At 39.3% G+C, this 18,226-nt stretch overlaps 1 long non-coding RNA gene across 2 annotated transcripts in view; it reads right to left on the reverse strand.

Moving 5' to 3' along the window:
* The window catches only part of LOC132007305 (uncharacterized), a 42,392-nt gene extending 31,394 nt beyond the window's left edge, over nucleotides 1-10,998 (reverse strand). For both annotated transcript variants that reach the window (XR_009401302.1, XR_009401301.1), the window contains exons 1-2: nucleotides 10,873-10,998; nucleotides 9,742-9,943 (exon numbers count right to left, since the gene is read on the reverse strand). This is a non-coding gene — a long non-coding RNA (uncharacterized LOC132007305). The remainder of the gene's footprint in view (nucleotides 1-9,741; nucleotides 9,944-10,872) is intronic.
* Between the last annotated feature and the right edge of the window lie 7,228 nt (nucleotides 10,999-18,226).

An 18,226-nucleotide genomic window follows, 5' to 3' on the forward strand; every position in this document is an offset into this window, starting at 1 on the left:
GGTGTAAAACCCAATGCAGCAGGCTAGACTGGGCTCAACAACCTGACTCTTCCAGGTCTTCCTGAAGCCTAGCTATTCAGGTGAGTAATCAGTTCCCTGAGATTTTCCTGGGGATCTCAGTCCCAGGAGCAGCAGTCTTAAAGTTCAGTCCCACACAGAGCCCAGGGAAACCACACTGATGTGCTGACCCTGAGGAATCTGAGCCCAGATTAGCTCTGGGCTATTCTATAACCAAACTGCACTGTTGCCCCTGAGGACTTGTATTCCGCAGGCCCAGAGGGGACCATAAACTCCCCAAAGTCCTGGGACTAGACATTCTTGGACATGTTCTAAGCAACTACTCTCTCCCATCAAGTTTTTCATCCTCTAAAGGGAGGTCCCAGTCCATAGATTGCTTCTTAGAACCACAAGCCCTACAGGCACGTAGAGATGACACCATGTGACATAAAAGTGCCCATCCCCCTAAGGGATCTGATCTCTCATTGCTCTAGAAGTAACTCTTAGAGGTGGGGGAGCTATCAGAAGTGACACTGAGAGCTAGGCAAAGAGGGGATGGAGGCACTTCTTTCATGTACAGAGCTCCTAGAAAGTATCAAGTCCACATTCAGTGAAACAGATTCTTATCAATCATCCCCTCTAATACCAGCCAGGTGATCATTCCTATCTCCAAGAAAGCACAAGGTTTGAGCTTGTCAACTAGGATTGAAAATAAAAGATCCGAAATCTCTGTTATCATATTATTTCACACTCAATGCCATGTACAGTTAGACTTCATGGACCACAATCCAGCCCACGGAACATCTTAATCATTCATTCAATAAATATCTACTGAGCACTTATTATATAGCTGGAAAAATAACCACAATCTGTCCTTGGAGAGCCCAGAGCCCAGAAGGGAAGACAGACACATAAACAAAAGAGCTACTTATAGTATGACATTGTGTGAAGTACGGAAGAATCTCAGAGCTGGGTATAGTTCATTGTGCTGGAAAAAGGCTTTCGAGAGTGGGGGGATACCCGGACAGGGCTTTGAAGAACAAAGAACAAAGGCAGACAAGGCAGGCAAAGGAGTCCGAGCAGAGGGAATGCGTTAAATGTCCAGAGTATTGCTGGAAACTAAGATAAGATGGGGGTAGGAGAGTAAGGAAAAATGAAACTCAAGGAGTAGGTAGGAAGACCGACAATATGCCAGGCTAAGGAGCTTGAGCTATATATACACTTTCGGAAAAGTGAGGCACCACGAAGGAGACTATAAATATTTTCTTCTTTTTATTTTGTAATTGTTTATTGTCATCTTTGTTTTTGTTATTTGCAATGCAATGGCATAGCTAAGTTTTCAGTTTGGAGAATCACTTTGTGTCAGTGGTCAGGGTGGAAAGGGCTGCAGGGGCATGGTGAGAAACTAGACACAGGAAGACCAGACTGAGGGTCACTAAAATAATCTAAATGAGAGATGATGAAAGCTGGAACAAACAAGTAGCATGGGGATAAAAACTGCAGATTAGACTTGTGAATGTTTGGCTTCGGGGAGAGACAAAGAGGAGAATGATGGCCAGATTCTGTCCTAAGAACATTCAATGGCTGGTGCTGCAGTCAACTGTAAATATGAGAGGTTGAACAAATCTGGGGGCAGTTGAGATGGGACTAGCTCAGTTTAAACACTGAGTTTGAAAAGTCTGTGCAGTAGCAACGTCCTGCAGATAGGTGGATGAATATGTCTGAAGTTTTCAAGATATTCCAGGACTAGAAATATATATATATTTGGGAGTTATAAGTGGGTAAATGATAGTTTTAATCTTGGCTGACATTAAAAGATAACCAAGCCAGAAAGTATACATGATCGCAAATGAGGATTGCCAAGAAAGGGGTGGGTCATTCAAGGGGCAGGTAAAAATAACCTGAGATCAAATGATCAGAGAAAGAGAAGAGGAGAGTAAGGGATTGAGAAAGTCAAAAAGGAACAGAGATCAAGAAGTCAAAAGTAAGGAGAAAACAGATGCAAAATATTTAGGAAAGGGCCGCCTGGGTGGCTCAGTGGGTTAAGCCTCTGCCTTCAGCTCAGGTCATGATCTCAGGGTCGTGGGATCAAGTCCCGCATCGGGCTCTCTGCTAGGTGGGGAGCCTGCTTCCTCCTCCTCCTCCTCCTCTCTCTCTCTGCTTGCCTCTAAAAAAAATATTTAGGGAAGCAACACAGAACTTTGAATCACAGAACAATGAATCAACTCTTCCCTATCCAATTTCTCTTATATGGAGTTATGATGCCAAGTTTCAAGTTTGGGTCATTAGAGGAATAATGGTATAATTAAAAGAATCAAGCACACAGGAAGAACTGGATTCTCAAGCTTGGGAAGAAAGCTGATGAGTTTCAGTTGGGATATACGAATCTGGAGATGCAATCAGGACCTTAGTGCCTAGTATGGAGAAGGGAATCTGAGACAATCTCAGGAGAAAGGTCAGAGTTGGAAGTAAGTATTTGGAAATCATCTGTCTGAAGATGTTAGTGGAATCCATGAAATTCCCATGGAAGAGAATATCAAAAGTGAAGAGGAAAAGAAGATATGTGAAAGGCCAATAAGCATATGAAAATATGTTCCACATTGAGTCAGTAGGGAAATGCAAACTAAACACAACAAATCACCAATCTACACCTACTACAATGGCTGTAATCAAAAAGACTGACAACAACCCGTGTTGCTGAGGATATGGAGAAAATGGAACCCTCCTACCTTGCTAGTGGGGATGGGAAATGGTGCAGCTGCTTCGAAAAAGGCAGTTTCTAGGGAAAACAGTTTAGCAGTTTCACAAAAAGTTAAACATAGAATAGTTGTATGACCCAGCAATTCCATTCCTATGTATCCACCCAAGAGAAATGAAAGCATATGTCCAAACAAAAACTTGTACACAAATGTTCATAGCAGCATTATTCATAATGACCAAAAGGAAACAACCCAAGTGTCCATCAACTGATAAACAGATAAACAAAATATAGGGTATCCTTACAATGGAATATTATTTAGCCATAAAAGGGAACTGGACTTTATTAAAAACAATTTTTGTAAATTGTGGGGCACCTGGCTGACTCAGTCAGTGGAGCATGCGACTCTTGATCTCGGGGTTAAGTTCAAGCCCCATGGTGTGCGTAGAATTGCTTAAAAATAAAACCTTTTAAAAAGTTTGTTTTAATTGTGCTTTGTGAAAGGCATTGGTAAGAGAATGAAAAAAAGAAGCTATAGGCTGGGAGAAATATTTGCAAAATAACTATGTCATAAAGGACTTGTATCTAAAATATACAAAGAGTCCTTAAAACTTAACAATGAAGAAAAATCCAATTTAAAAATAGGCAAAGGATCTGAACAAAAACATCACAAAGAAGACAGAGATGGCAAGATGCTCCACATTATACATCATTCGTGAATTGCAAATTAAAACAATGATGAGATACTACTATGTGCCTATTGGAATGGTTAAAATCCAAGTAACTGATGACATCAAATGCTAGCAAGGATGTTGAGCAACAGGAACTCTCACTCATTACTTAGAGGGAATGCAAAGTGGTGCAGTCACTGTGGAAGACAGTTCAGCAGTTTCCTACAAAAGAAGGCATACACTTGCCATATGACCTAACAATTACGCTCCTTGCTTTTTATCTCTAAGTGTTGAAAACTTAGGTCTACACAAAAACCTGCACACAGATATTGAGAGCAGCTTTATTCATAGTAGCCAAAGCCTGGAAGGAAGCATGATGTCCTTCAGTACAGGAATCGATAAAATTAACTAGGGTACACCCAGACAATGGAATATTATTCAGCCCTAAAAAGGAACGAGCCATCAAGCCATGAAAAGCCATGGAGGAACCTTAAACACATACTACCAAGTGAAAGAAACCAATCTGGAAAGACTCCCTACTGTATGATTCCAACTACATGACATTCTGGAAAAGGCAAAACCATGGAGACTGTGAAAAGATGAGTGGTCGCTAGAAGTTCTGGCAGAGGAGGGAAGGACAACACTAAAAGTTCCCTGTGCTCCAACTACCCGTGGAACTACTCTCTAGGACACTACAATGGTAGACATACATTATGCTTTTGTCAAAACCCACAGGACTGTACAACACAGTGAACCTTAATGCCAGCTCTGAACTTACTATATATTAATATATCACTGATATGTTGTGAATTAACATTATTAAATCAATACTGGCTCATTAGTTCTAACAAACATTATCACACCAGTCCAAGATGTTAGTGGGGAAAACTATGGTCAGGGAAGTTTATGGGAACTCTACACTATCTGCTCAATCTTCTAAAACCTAAAGCTATTCTAAAAAATAAAGGTCTATTAATTTAAAAACAAAACACAAAGAGAGAATGAAGTACTAGCACATGTTACAGTGGGATGAACCTTGGAAACATGATGCTAAATGAGAGAAGCCAGTCACAAAAGACCACAAATTATTGTTTTTTTCTGTTTATCTGAAATGTCCGGAGCAGGCACTTCTGCAGAGACAGAGAACAGGTTAATGGTTGTCTAAGGCTGGAGGGGCAGGAAGGGTAAATGGAGAATGACTGCTCAGGGCTATGGGGTTTCTTTGTTTTTTCTTTTTTTTTTAATGTTCTAAAATGTATTGTGGCGATTGTAGTGCTGGTTGTAAACTCCGTGAATATCCTAGAAATGGCTTAAATGAGTGAATTGTATGGTATGGGGATTATAGGTCAAGAAAGCTTGAAAAATGCTAATAAATTTCAAAATCTCAAAATGGATGATCTCCTAGGAAACAGCAAATCAGACTCACAAAGAAGTAGAAAACATGGGGCAAACTAACGCTGTTCAAAGCCATTTCCTCCGATGGTTATTACAACGCCTAGACAGTTTCACAAGCAAGTTCTTTCTGTCTGACGAGGAACCAGTAATTTCCATGCTCTGAAAGTAGCTCCTGCTATAGAGAAAAAGAAGGAAATAAGTCCCATTAATTTTATAAAACTAAAGTTAGCCTATCCACAAAACTTGAGAGAACACACACACAAACCCGCAGAGGAAGAAAACTGAAGACTAACACCAGTTACAGAGATGCAAAAATCCTAAATAAAATACCAGCAAACCAAACCCAGCAAGACAAGAATACACCACCACAAGCAAAAGGGGGTTATTCCAGAACTGCAGTTTAGTATCAAAAACTCTAGACATATAGTTCATCACAACAGCTAGCCAGAGGAGAAAACCTGCATGAATGACTAAGAATTAATATTTTAAATTTATTTTTAAAATCTCTTCAGTAAATAAGAAAAATATGTATACCAGAACAGCAAGATGGCCAAAAGGGTAGAGAAAAGGAAAAAAAGTTCAGCTTCACTAGCAATCAAGCCAATACAGATCTTAAAATAAGGCACTAATTCTTTGCAATCAGATTGGCAAAAACCCCATCAGCGATAATCAAGATTTCAGACAGAAGGGACAAAGGGGCATCCCCATAATCTGCCTGTAAGATGAGAATATCCATCAAAAGCTTACAAACATGCATACATGTAGGAAGGAACAACTGCATATCTAGGAGTTTATTCAGAGGAAGCAATCAAAGATTTTTGCACAGACTTGGCCACAGAATACTCATCGCTGCCTTTTCTTTACAGGAGGGGAAAACATTTCTCTTCCTAAGTGCCCAACAGTAGCCAGTTGGTCAAATAAACTGGTATTTCCGCACAAGAAAATGCTATATAACCACTAAAAATGTAGAAGAATAATGAACCTAAAAGAATGTTCAGAATATATTAAGTAAAAAAAAACTTGTAGAAGAGTATGTAGAATACAGGGAAAAGAAGACTGAACAGCTGTGACAAAAGGTTAATAGTGATTACCTCTGTGATAAGAATACGGGTGACTTTTACATTCTCCATTTTGTAAATCTGTGCTTTCTACATGGTCTATGATAAACATATTAATTTGCTATAAAAAAAAACACAATGAAAGAGTGCCTTCTAATGTTCATACTCAACTCAGAAGTTCCACATCTAAAAATTTATCCTGATGATCACACATCCATGTAAAGATTTATGTACAAGACCATACAGTATTATCATTGCAAAAAAAGAGGAGACCAACTAAATGTCTAGCAATAGTACTTATCAAGTATGATATCCCTATAGGACGGAATAATGAGCAGCTACTGAAAGTCATGAGGTAGAAGAATATTTAAACACATAAGCAATTCAGTGAAAAGGCACATTTTAACATACTAAATACTGAGATGCTTGGGTGGCTCAGTTGCTTAAGCATCTGCCTTCAGTTCAGGTCATGATCCCAGGGTCCTGGGATCGAGTCCCACAACAGGCTCCTTGCCCTGCCTGCTGCTCTCTCTGTTTGTGTGTTCCTCCTTCTCTCCCTGAAAAATAAATAACATCTTTAAAAAATATTAAACACAACACACAGCTAGTGTTCTAAAGAACTATGTAGGAAAAAAGCTAGAAGGAAGTGTACCAACATGAACTTCAGCTATGATTCTCTCCAAGAGGTAGAACCACAGATGGTTTATTTTCATCGTTGTGCATTTGACACACTTTCTACATTGTGATTTTAAACTCCAGAAAAAAAAAAAGTAAGTCTGCATTTGAGCTGCAAGGAGAAAGAAATGGTAGAAAAATTCTCTTTGCTGGCATCATGCTGAGAGGCACTGATGTCAGGGCACACTGGTACCCCAAAACTGAACCCCAAAACTGGTCCTGTATGAATGGGAAGAACATAGATTAAAACAAATGAGAATTAATATGTTGTCTACATAATTTTTAAAAAGTATAAACACAGGAAAATGTTGGAAATCAATGTATCAAGATGTTAAGAATGATGAATTCTTGTTGGTAGGAACATGAGCAGTGGCTACTGTTGTGGATGTGATTTTCTATTTAACTTTCCAAAAATAAAAAAAAAAATTACCTACCAAATGAAACCAAATGAGAACACCACAGACATTTGCACTCATGGGTTCTGGAGAAGTGGGATCACGTTTGATCACGTGTCTCGGAGACTGTGGGAGAGCCCAGTCTGTTCCTGGGTTAGGAGGGAGCATTCTCGGCCTCTTCTTTCCTCCCTTGGCCTCTGGGGTTGAACAGGGGCACTGCCAGTGAAATAATGCAACAGTGCTTGTCTCTCCCTTCCAGTGCATGCACGGAGCCCCTCAACCTATGCCAACAAGTCCCACAAATCAGGGCCAAAGACCACTAGCTTCTGGTCACACAGAGCCTCCAGTGAGAAGCATTCTCTCCCCTACCATGGCCCTCTACTCTAGCTCTTATGTCCCCCGCCCCCCACACCCTGTCCCCAGGCTCTGAGCTCCTGGAGGGCCCAGGCAATGGTGTAGCTCAAATCTTGCCTCTGTGCCTACCATAGCACCTGGCACAGAGTAGGTGCTCAGTTAACATTTATAAGACTTGGAGAGGCAGGCAGGTATGGAATAGCATCTTGGTGCTGATGGGAGTAGAGGAACAAGGCAACCCACAAGCATTTCATCTGCACAGGAACCCACAGCCCAGCCCACGGGCCAGGCGGCTTCAGGTAGCAGGCCGGGCTGCAGTAGTCTCATGGGTAAGAGTGCCACCTAGTGGAACAGGATAGGCATGGGCACGATGAAAGCAGGTCAACATGGAAATCAAATGGTTCAGATCTTTGAAATAAAAATATAAAGATCGTCACAATAAGTGGAACAGTGCGGACCAGATGAGCAGTCTGTGTAATGACATGGCAGCAGCAAAATCACTGCTGCATCAATATACCGACTTAACTGTGATGCAAGAGGTTTTCTTTGCTTCCGAGTTTACGGGACGGATCCCATCTCATCACCAATGGCTTCCGTCAGACTCTAAGCGCCGAGGTTCCTGTGGATGCTATGGTACTCCCATAACTATAAAATTATTCTACCATTGTTTTTTTGTATTATTTCTCTTACTTAGTGGGAAGATGACAGAATTTGTTGATCACCAAACTATGTAAAGAGACAAGTCTCCTTTGCTAAAAAGCTCATATAATGAAAGGTACAGAAAAAGAACCTTTTTTCATTAAAGCAAATTTTCCACTATATATTTGCTGGGCATCCCAAACCACTGACTAGAAAAACCCAGGTTAAAATTGCACTACCCTTGTAGTTGTCCCTTCAAATACAAGCCAAATAGCGGCTGATTGCAGGGAAATTCCTCCATGTCCTCTAACATCAGAATGAAATGAAGCCCCACTGCTCAAGCTCACAGGGGACAAGTTGAAAGCATGGGTTAAGCACCTCAGACTTGTCTATGTGATGTCCCCTCCTTCAACTAATAAAGCAAAGATGGTCAGTGTGAACTTGGAGATTCATGGAACCACACAGACTTCATGATGCCAAGAGTACTATACACAGCTTGAGAACCCCATTTGGAACAGGTGCCTTTGAAAGGCAAGGCAAAGGATCCTCTTTTTTTCATAGCTGAGCCAGAAGAAATCTTAGACTAGAAAGCCTGCAGAATTCAAGAGGTAACACTTCACCTGTTTTTAAACACCAGTGCAATAAGAGCTCACAATCAAGTTGGACAACTTCCTTAACACCCTTAATAATTATTAATTTAATAAATAAAATAATTTAATTTACTAATTTTAAAATTAAAAATAATAAGATAAAATTAATTTAATAATTAATACCTTCATACCAAGACTGTTGTAAGTTTCTTATTGATCTGTCTTCACTTATCTCAATGTGGGCCAAACCTACACATTTCAGCCTTATTAATATCCTTAGAGTCTAACTCTAGCCATTCCATATTTCTCCATCAACCCTTGTTCAAAAACCTTCAATGCCTGCAAACTGATTATCAAAGACAGTTGAAACACCTTGGTTAGTATCCAAGGCCCTCAAAAATGTGGCCCCAACCTACCTTTCCAAACATGTTTCTGTAATTCTCCCAACATAAGCCTGTGCTCCAGCCAAACTAACTTGCTCATTGTTCAAGTGTATCAATATATATTTTTCACCCTTCTAGCAGTGAAAAAAAAATTAGATCTCCCCAAAAGGTCATTGGGATCATCCCCAAGTACTATAGAAAGCCTGCCCAGAAGAGAAGTATCTTCAGACATACCATTGCACAAAATATGTATTTAAATACAGATTCATGGAAGATGAGTCAAGAATTTATACCTCTTAGTACCTGACCTGGGTTATTTTATGCCTATTCTGGTATTTATGGACTAATCCACTGCTTCCCAAATGTTTCTTGAGTTTTGGCATTTCATTGATTTGACTTGTGTGTTTTTTTTTTAAGATAACTACCCCAACCCCAACATGCTGTAACTTCAAAAAAACTGAAGTCAATTAAGATGAATTTGGCTTTGAGAATTTTAGAGTGATTTTGTGAGGCGCTTTGAGATCCTGTGAAACACCCTAGAATGTCCCAAAAATGGAGTTCAGAATCAGCATCTTGGCAAATATGTTTGCCTCTCCGTGTTTTACCACTGCTACCTCCAGAATGAGAACAAGCCCCTACAGCCTCCCGAGTCTCTCAGCCTGGGTGTTGTGAGACCACGCATGTGTGTTATATATGAAGAACTGTGTTTCCCCAGAATGAGGGAGCCATATACAACGCAGATGTAGCCACAATTCCCAAATCCCCTTAGGAGAATAAAATTTCTAAATGGCTCCAGCAAAATATGAGACACTATCATGTCACTCGATAACACAAAGGTATAAAGTTCTTCCAGGCTACAGAAAGACATTTATGCTATTAAACTTACATTTGGAGACCACAATGCTTAGAAAGGTGTGCATCCAACATCCAAAAAGAACTGCCTGGGGAAGGAACCGGACTTCCGGCTAGCTTTAGCAGCTGTGAACAGAGGGGCTCCTTCGGAAGTAGGAAGGGGAGTTCAGGGCTTTGGGAAGATAATTGTCTCAGTTTCCACGGGGAGCGGGGGTACTCTGTTGAAATGTTTCTTTCTGCAGAGAGATCAGAAGTGAAGCACTGGGAGGAGAGGCTGGAAAATAAACATAAGGCTCCCTTGTGAGGAGTACATTTTGTCCCCACAAAGCTATTTTGTTTGCAATCACAATTCAGCAAATTCTTTTTGATAGAATTCTTTCACTGAAACCGTCTCAGAGACATTGAACTTCTCCGAGCAGCAGTCTGTGGAGAATTCCAGTGTTAGAATATAACTACAACCATAAATAAGAGTCCTACAAGTCACCAGAGATTCTTAGACCAAAGGGAGGGTGACAGACTATGCAGGCTACTCACTGCTCTCTTCAGGCTGTACAAGAAACCTATCCCAAGTAGACTGGAAAAGAGTCCAAGTCATTCCAGAAGGATTACAAGAAGGCATCCAAGAATTGAAGACCTGTCTTAGAGCCAGAAAAGGCCTCCAGAGATCATTTGCTGTGGCCTTTTGGCAAAGAACAAAGATTTATGTTAACTTTACACAGGTCTGCTGCTAAGAAGGTAGCACTTGGTAACCTCACATGAAAATAACTAATGTCAAACAACACCTGTGTATGATCTCAAATATTAAGATTAAATCACCCTTTCAGATTCTATGACTATTTTTTTTGCATAGAAAAAAAGGTCAGGATAAATTAGTCCCTTAGACAACCTAAAAGTGCCAGAACAGTCCCTCCTGCTTCTGAAGTATTTCTTCTTCCCCATCTTGCTGAGTAACAGCTTAGGTCCCTAGGTGCCTGCAGCCCTCATCAGAATCATAGGTGATTTTGACCTTTCAGAGGAAGAACCATTTCAAAGACCCAAAGAAAACCTTGAGGGATGCACTAGCACTTGGTCTCCCCAAGGCATTTCCCTGTTTAGAGATGGTTTAGATTAAGCCAAACCCACCCTCAGAACTGACTAGACATCCCAGCAGGAGGCTACCACTTACCCAAATCCAAAACTAGGCAAAACAAAACACACAGCATAGCCCTGAATTTCTGAAGTCTTCACTGTCCTTCCCTCCTCGGCCATAGGAGATCAGAAGTTCCAGAAACCCCAGGACTCAGCATATGGGCTGAAAGACAAGCAAAAGGGAAATATATCTATCGCTGAAAGAGTTTCTTAGGCTTTCCCTCAGGATATTTACTGAATTCTGAAACTGCTGGGAAAAGGACAGAGGAGGAAGAACAGCATGCAGAGAGATCTCAAGCAGTGTGAAGGGGAGACCTAAAACTTAGTGTTGATAAAACAGCCTTCTGGAAAACCACCACTTACTTCCCCCAAGCAGAAGGAATCGCTACAGGAATTTGAAATCTGTGGTGCACCAAGAATAGGCACAGTGAGAACAACCTCAAATCCAATCCAATTCCTAACACGGGGGGGGGGGGTACTCAAGACTCTGTTCTAAAGATCTAGCAGAAGGAAATGTGTTTCCAGTTCTAGGCATAAGAACTATTTACCTCAGTCTCTATTAGTCTCTACTGTCCTACACAAGATGTTCGGCTTCAAACAAAAAAAAAAATTAAGACACACAGAAAGGCAAGAAAAATCATACTCTTAAGAAAAAAAGCAATCATCAGAACCAGAATCTGATATGACACAGACACTGAGGCTATCAGACAAGGAACTTTAATTATGATTAACATGTTAAAAGCTCTAATGGGAAAGGTAGATAACCATGCATGAACAGAAGGTAACTGTAGCAGAGAAAAATGAACTCTAAGGGAAAAAAAAAAAAAGACAACGGGAATGGTAGAAATGAAGAACATAGTAGTGAAGATAAGTAATATGTTCAGTGGGGCTCACTGCCAGTGTCAACTCAGCCAAGAAAAGAATCAGTGAACTTGAAGATCAGTCAAGAGAAATTACTCACATTGAAATACACAGAGAAAAATTGAAATAAAAACAGAAAAGAATACCCAAGATAATATAAAACAATCTAATATGAGTGTAAGTATAATCCCAGAAGGAAGGCAGGGGGAATGGGAACTTATCTATTTAAAAAAAAATTTCTTTTGAAGTCATAATAGGTGAGAATTTCCCCAAATTAAATGACACCAAACCACAGATACAAGCTCAGAGCCACCCCTTGGCATATCATAGTCAAACTGCTGGAAAAAAGAAAGAAAGAAAGAAACAAACAAACAAACAAACTAAGAGAAAATCTTGAAAGCAGCCAGAGAAAAAAGAAACATTACATGGAATTTTTTTAAAAAAGATAAGAATCACCAGATTTCCTATCAGAAACCATGCGAGTCAGAATTCTATACCCAGAAAAAAATATCTTTAAAAATCAACATCACTGGTGCCAATGTAAACTGGTTCAGTCACTTTGGAAAAGTGTGGCAGTTATTTCCTTAAAATGTAAAACATAGTGCACTTTAGTTCTGATGTAAAAGGTGTAATAATCTAATGACACAGGAGTAGTTTCATTTAAAAACATCATTACCTTGAACAAAATATAGAAGAGTGTTATTCAAATATCTCTTAAGTAGTATATTCAATCTCTTCTAAAAATAGTTTAACTTACTGAAGTTGAAAAATATTCTTCTGAAGAAACTTTTCAATGTTACACATAAATTTACCATGTGAACCAGCAATGACACTCCAGGTAAGAAGTAAAATGAAAACATATGTCCACACAAAGACTTGTAAGCAAATGGTCACAATAGCATTATTCATAAAACCAAAAAATGGAAACAATTCAAATGTCCATCAATTAGTAAACAAATCTATTACATCTATACAAGGGAATACTATTCAGCAATACAAAGGAACAAAACACTGACACCTGCTACAATACAGATGAACCTCAAAAACATTATGCTAAGTGAAAGAAGCCAGATGCAAGACTCAGTACCGTATGATTCAATTTATATGAAAATTCCAAAGAAGGCAAATCCATAAGAATAGAAAGCAGATTTCTATATACCTTAAACTTATACAGTGTTGTATGTCACTTTCATCTCAATATAACTGGAAGGGAGCAGAAAGCAGATTAGTGGTTGCCTGGGGTTGGGGGCGGATGATTGACATGGTATGAGGGATCTTTGGGAGTGAGAGCAATGTCCTAAAAGTGGATTTTGGTGATAGTTACCCTAAATGTAAATTCCCTAAATGTCACTCAAGTATATATTAACAGGGTGAATTATACAGTATATAAATTCTATCTCCTTAAGGTTAATTTTTAAATGATGGAGACACAACGACTTTCTCAGAAAAGCAAAAGTAATGATGGAAATCATAGCCAATAGTCCTACTCTACAAAAAATTTTGAAGAAATTTTCAAGCTGAAATAATACATTAGTCTGAAATACGGATGTTCACCAACAAGAGTGTTAAAAAGAAATAAGTGAAGGTAAAATAGATTTTTCTTACATTTAATTGATCTAAAAGATAACTAGAAAGCAAAAATAGTAGCAAAATACTGCAGAGTAGCTATAGTAACACCAGACAAAAACTTCAGAACAAAGAATATTATCAGAAATAAAGACTAACATTAGACAATAAAGAGGTCAACTTTCCAGTAAGATAAAAATCATAAATATGTGTGCATTTAACAGAGCTTAAGAATACACTAAAATGACACTATTAAAAAGGAAAAAAGACAAATACACAACCATAGTTGGAAACTTCCACACTATTCTCAGAAACTGACAGAACATGCAGACAAAAATTAGTAAGGTTTCAGATTACCTAGACAGCACTATCAAACAATCTGATCTAAATAATGCACAAAATCCCACCCTGCAGTATTTTCTTAAAAAAAAAAATAAATAAAAGATTTTATTTATTTATTTGAGAGTGAGCGAGAGAGTGAGCACACAAATGGGGGGGAGGCAGGGGGAGAGGGAGAAGCAGACTCCCTGCTGAGCAGAAAGTCCAACTCAGGGCCTCATCCCAGGACCCCAAGATAATGACCTGAGCCGAAGGCAGATGCTTAATGGACTAAGCCACCCAAAAACAGGTGACCTCAGCACACCATTTTCTTTTTTTTTATTTTTAAAGATTTTATTTATTTATTTGACAGACAGAGATCACAGGTAGGCAGAGAGGCAAGCAGAGAGAGAGGAGGAAGCAGGCTCCCTTATGAGCAGGGAGCCTGATGCGGGGCTCGATCCCAGGACCCTGGGGTCATGACCTGAGCCAAAGGCAGAGGCTTTAACCCACTGAGCCACCCAGGCGCCCTATCAGCACACCATTTTCAATTGCACATGTAATATTCATAAAGATCAACTATTTTGTGGGCCACTAAAAAATGAATTTTAAGTAATAGCAATCACTAAAAATATGATCTTGGGCCATGCTGGATATCAATTTAAAAAAAGGTAAAGGAGGGGCTCACAGATGGCTCAGTTGGTTAAGCATCTAGCTCTTGGTTTCAGCTGAGGTCGTGATGTCAGGATCATGAGACCAAGCCTCATGTCAGGTTCTGTGCTCAGCATAGAGTCTGCTTGAGATTCTCTCTCCCTCTCCCTCTGCCCCTCCCCCACTGCTTTCTCTAAAATAAATAAATAATTTTTTAAAAAGATAAAAGACATTGTTAAGAGAATGAAAAGACTAATGACAGACTGGGAAAAAATATTTGTAAATCACATATTTGAAGAACTTACATCCAAAATATATAAAGAATGCTCCAAATTCAATAACAGTAATAATAAAGTATGTACTGGAAGAGACACAGACACACAGATCAGTGGAAGACAATAGAGAACACAGAAATAGATCAATGCAAGATGCCTGATTGATTTAAAGCATGACACATAGAAGTAAAAACTGATAAACTGCACCTCATCAAATCTATAAACTTTTGATCTGTGAAAGATCCTGCAGAGATGAATAGACAAATTATAGACTGGAAGAAAGGTTTGAAAATTCTATATCCCATGAAGGAATAAGGACTTGTATCTGGAGTATATAAAGAACTCTCAAAACTCAACATCAAAAACCACAATCCCATTAGAAGATGGGCAAAAGCCATGAAGAGACATTTAACTGAAGAGGATACACAGAGGCAAATGAGCACATGAAAAGATATTCAACATCATTAGCGATGGAGTAAATGCAAATTATAAGCACAGTGAGATATTGCTACAAGGCCATGCAAGTGGATAAAGTAATAAATTATGACACCAAATTGTTGGTGAGGATGCCAGGAAAATAGATCAGTATACACTGATGGTAGAAATATAAAATGGTACAGCCACTCTGGAAAGCATTTTGGCAGTTATTTAAACACTAAAAATGGATTTCCCAGCTGACCCCGCAATCGCACTCTTGAGCATCTATTGCAGAGAAATGACAACTTACGTTAGTGCAGAAACCTGTACGTGAATGTTTATGGCAGCTTTATTCATAATAGCCCCAAACTGGAAACTTATGGAATGTGTAAATGGTTAAATTGTTATACATCAGTACTATGAAATATTATCCAGCAATAAAAATAAGTGAATTATTGATACATGGCAGCAACTCGAATGAACCTGCAGGGAATCATGCTGAGTGAAAAACAAAAGCCATTATCATAAGGTTACGTACGGTATAGTAGGAGTCCATATACGTAACACTTTGGAAATAAGGAAGTGATAGACACTGAGAATAAACTAGTGGTCATCATGGGTTAAGGGATGTGGAGTGGGAAGTGGGTGGGCTATAAAGGGGAGCCATGAGGTATGAGGATGATGGTGGTGGAAGTTACATGAAGGTACACATATGATCAAACTGCACAGAATTATGCACGCACACACACACAGAGTTGTGCAGGTATAACTGGTAAAAATTTGAATAAGCTCCACGGATTGTATCAATGTCAATTTCCTGGCCTTAACACCATACTCTAAGTTAGTGAGATGTTTGGGGGTGCACGGAACCTAACTATATATTTTTTCACAACTTCCTCTGAATCTGTAATTATTTCAAAATAAAAAAAATTAAATGAGTAAGTAAACAAGCCCCCCAATTTTTCAAATGGGCAAAAGATCTAAACAGAAAATTCACTGAAGAAGTTATACGGATGGCAAATGAGCATATGGTAAGATGCTCAAAATTACTAATCATCAGCGAAATGCAAATTAAAACCAGAATGAGATATCACTACATACCTCAGAATAGCTAAAAACATTTTTTTAACCTAGCAATACCAGATGCTGACAAAGATGTGGATGTGGAACAACTGGGATGTTCACACACTGTCGGTGGGAATGCAAGATGGTACAACCACTCTGTAAAAGTTGGGAAGGGGCCCATAAAGGTAAAGATTCATTTACTATGCAACCCAGCAAGCCCCACCCCTGGATATTTACTCAGGAGAAATGAAAATTTTTGTTCACACAAAAACCTCTGTACAGATATTTATAACAACTTTATTCATAATAGAAAAAACTGGAAACAAACCAAACGTGACCAGATAAAAAAATGTGATGCCTCCATATGATGGATGGCTACCCAGCAATAAAAAGGAGTGAACTACCAATGCACACCCACCACAAGGAGGAAACTCAAAGACAGTTTGCTAAGTAAGAGAAGCCAGACCCAAAAGACTACATACCACATGATTCCATTCACTCAACAATCTGGAAAAGTAGAGTTGTAGGGATGGAGATCAGACCTGTGGCTGCCAGGGCCTGAGAGTGGGGGAAGGGTTGAATACAAAGAGGAGGCTCCAGGCCCTTTGCAGGTGATGGGGTGGGGGGAGGGGGAACTCTTCCCTATCTTGACAGTAGTAAAGGATACAAGGCTCTGTGCTTTAGTCCCATGTCATGAAATTGTACACTACAGAAGTTTGCTCGATGTAAACAAACAAACTGAAATAAGACCTAACTGTAACCCACCTAAATGTCAGCATGTGCAATCAAGGATGGACACAAACTGGCACTCACACCCTGCTGGTGGGAGAGGAAATCACTACAACCACTTTGTAAAGCTATTTGGCCATATCTGCTGAAGTGAAACATGTGCACATCCTATAAATCATCAGCTAGACCTCTAGACATATATGCAACAGAAGCATGTATTTTCCAAATAAAGTAAACAAGGCTATTCATAGCAGCTTTATTTGTAACAACAAAGACCTGGAAGCCCCGACAATGTCCACAAACATTGGAATAGACAAATCAGAGTACAGTCATAAAACGGAATCCTGTACGGCGAGGAGAATAAAGGAAATACTGCTCACACGACAACACGGATGAATAATCAAAGATGTCATGGGTCAGAACAGTAGTTACCTTTGGGCAGAAGGAGTAACTTGGAGGGGATCGCAACAGAGTTCTAGCAATGCTCTATCTCTTAATATAGATGCAGATTACTGGTGTGTTAACTTTGTGAATATCCATTAATCTAGTCACTTAATATTTGTGTGTTTTTTTCTGTTTGCAAATTGTATCTCCATTGTAAGAAGTTTTAAAAACAGAATATGTGTTTCATTTTCTTTCTTTCTTAAAATTTGGGTTTGCTGATCAAAAATTCTCTGATTCCAAAGGGAAGGATTAAGAGTAAGAATCACATATGACAACCTTTGTTCCTGACTGGACAAAAGGATGGAAGAAACTTTTGATCACCTCCTCTTCCATGAATGGTGCCAGGGGTTCCATGACAACTGGGAGAGGCAGGTATTTTATTTGTTTTAAAAACAGAGAAGACCCAAGGACAAGAAGATAAATGGTTTCAACTGTGATTGTGTGATTCCAGCATTTCTAGAATGACAAACTTGGGGAACATCAGAGAAAGACCTACTTGAAAGAGCATCTAGTCCAGTCCCTTTGTTTTCCAAAAGCAAAAAAAAAAAAAAAAAAAATGTGTCCCAGGAAGGGAAGAACTCATTTGACATTACCCATCTACTGAAAGAAGGGACTAGAAGTTCACTCTTCTGAGTGACATCCAGTCTGTGTCCAGTGTCCAGTGTCCCCTGACCATTGTTTCCAGACAAATCATCAAAACACCTTATTGAATGGAGTGACAAGAACATTAAATTGGGAGCTGGAAGACCTGAATTCTTTCCCAGTTTTGCCAAGTAAGCTCAACTTTCCCCTTTCAGTTTTAATTTTCCCACCTGTGAAATATGAGGTGACAGTAACAAAGTCAACAAGAGGTCACAAGTCTTGGATCGACAACAGAGGCAGATCCAGGTTTGGTGGAATCTGAAGCTTCTAATATTTGGGGCCCTCTCCAAGGATAAGAATACAAAAATATCAATACAAAGTTGATAACAAAAGTGAGTTATTTCAAATGAGGGAAGAAATGCAATAGAATACAAACTGGAAAATGTCAACAAACATTTAGACGCATCTCAAAATTCAGGGGAA

This window comes from Mustela nigripes, chromosome X (assembly GCF_022355385.1).
Source record: "Mustela nigripes isolate SB6536 chromosome X, MUSNIG.SB6536, whole genome shotgun sequence".
NCBI lineage: Eukaryota > Metazoa > Chordata > Mammalia > Carnivora > Mustelidae > Mustela > Mustela nigripes.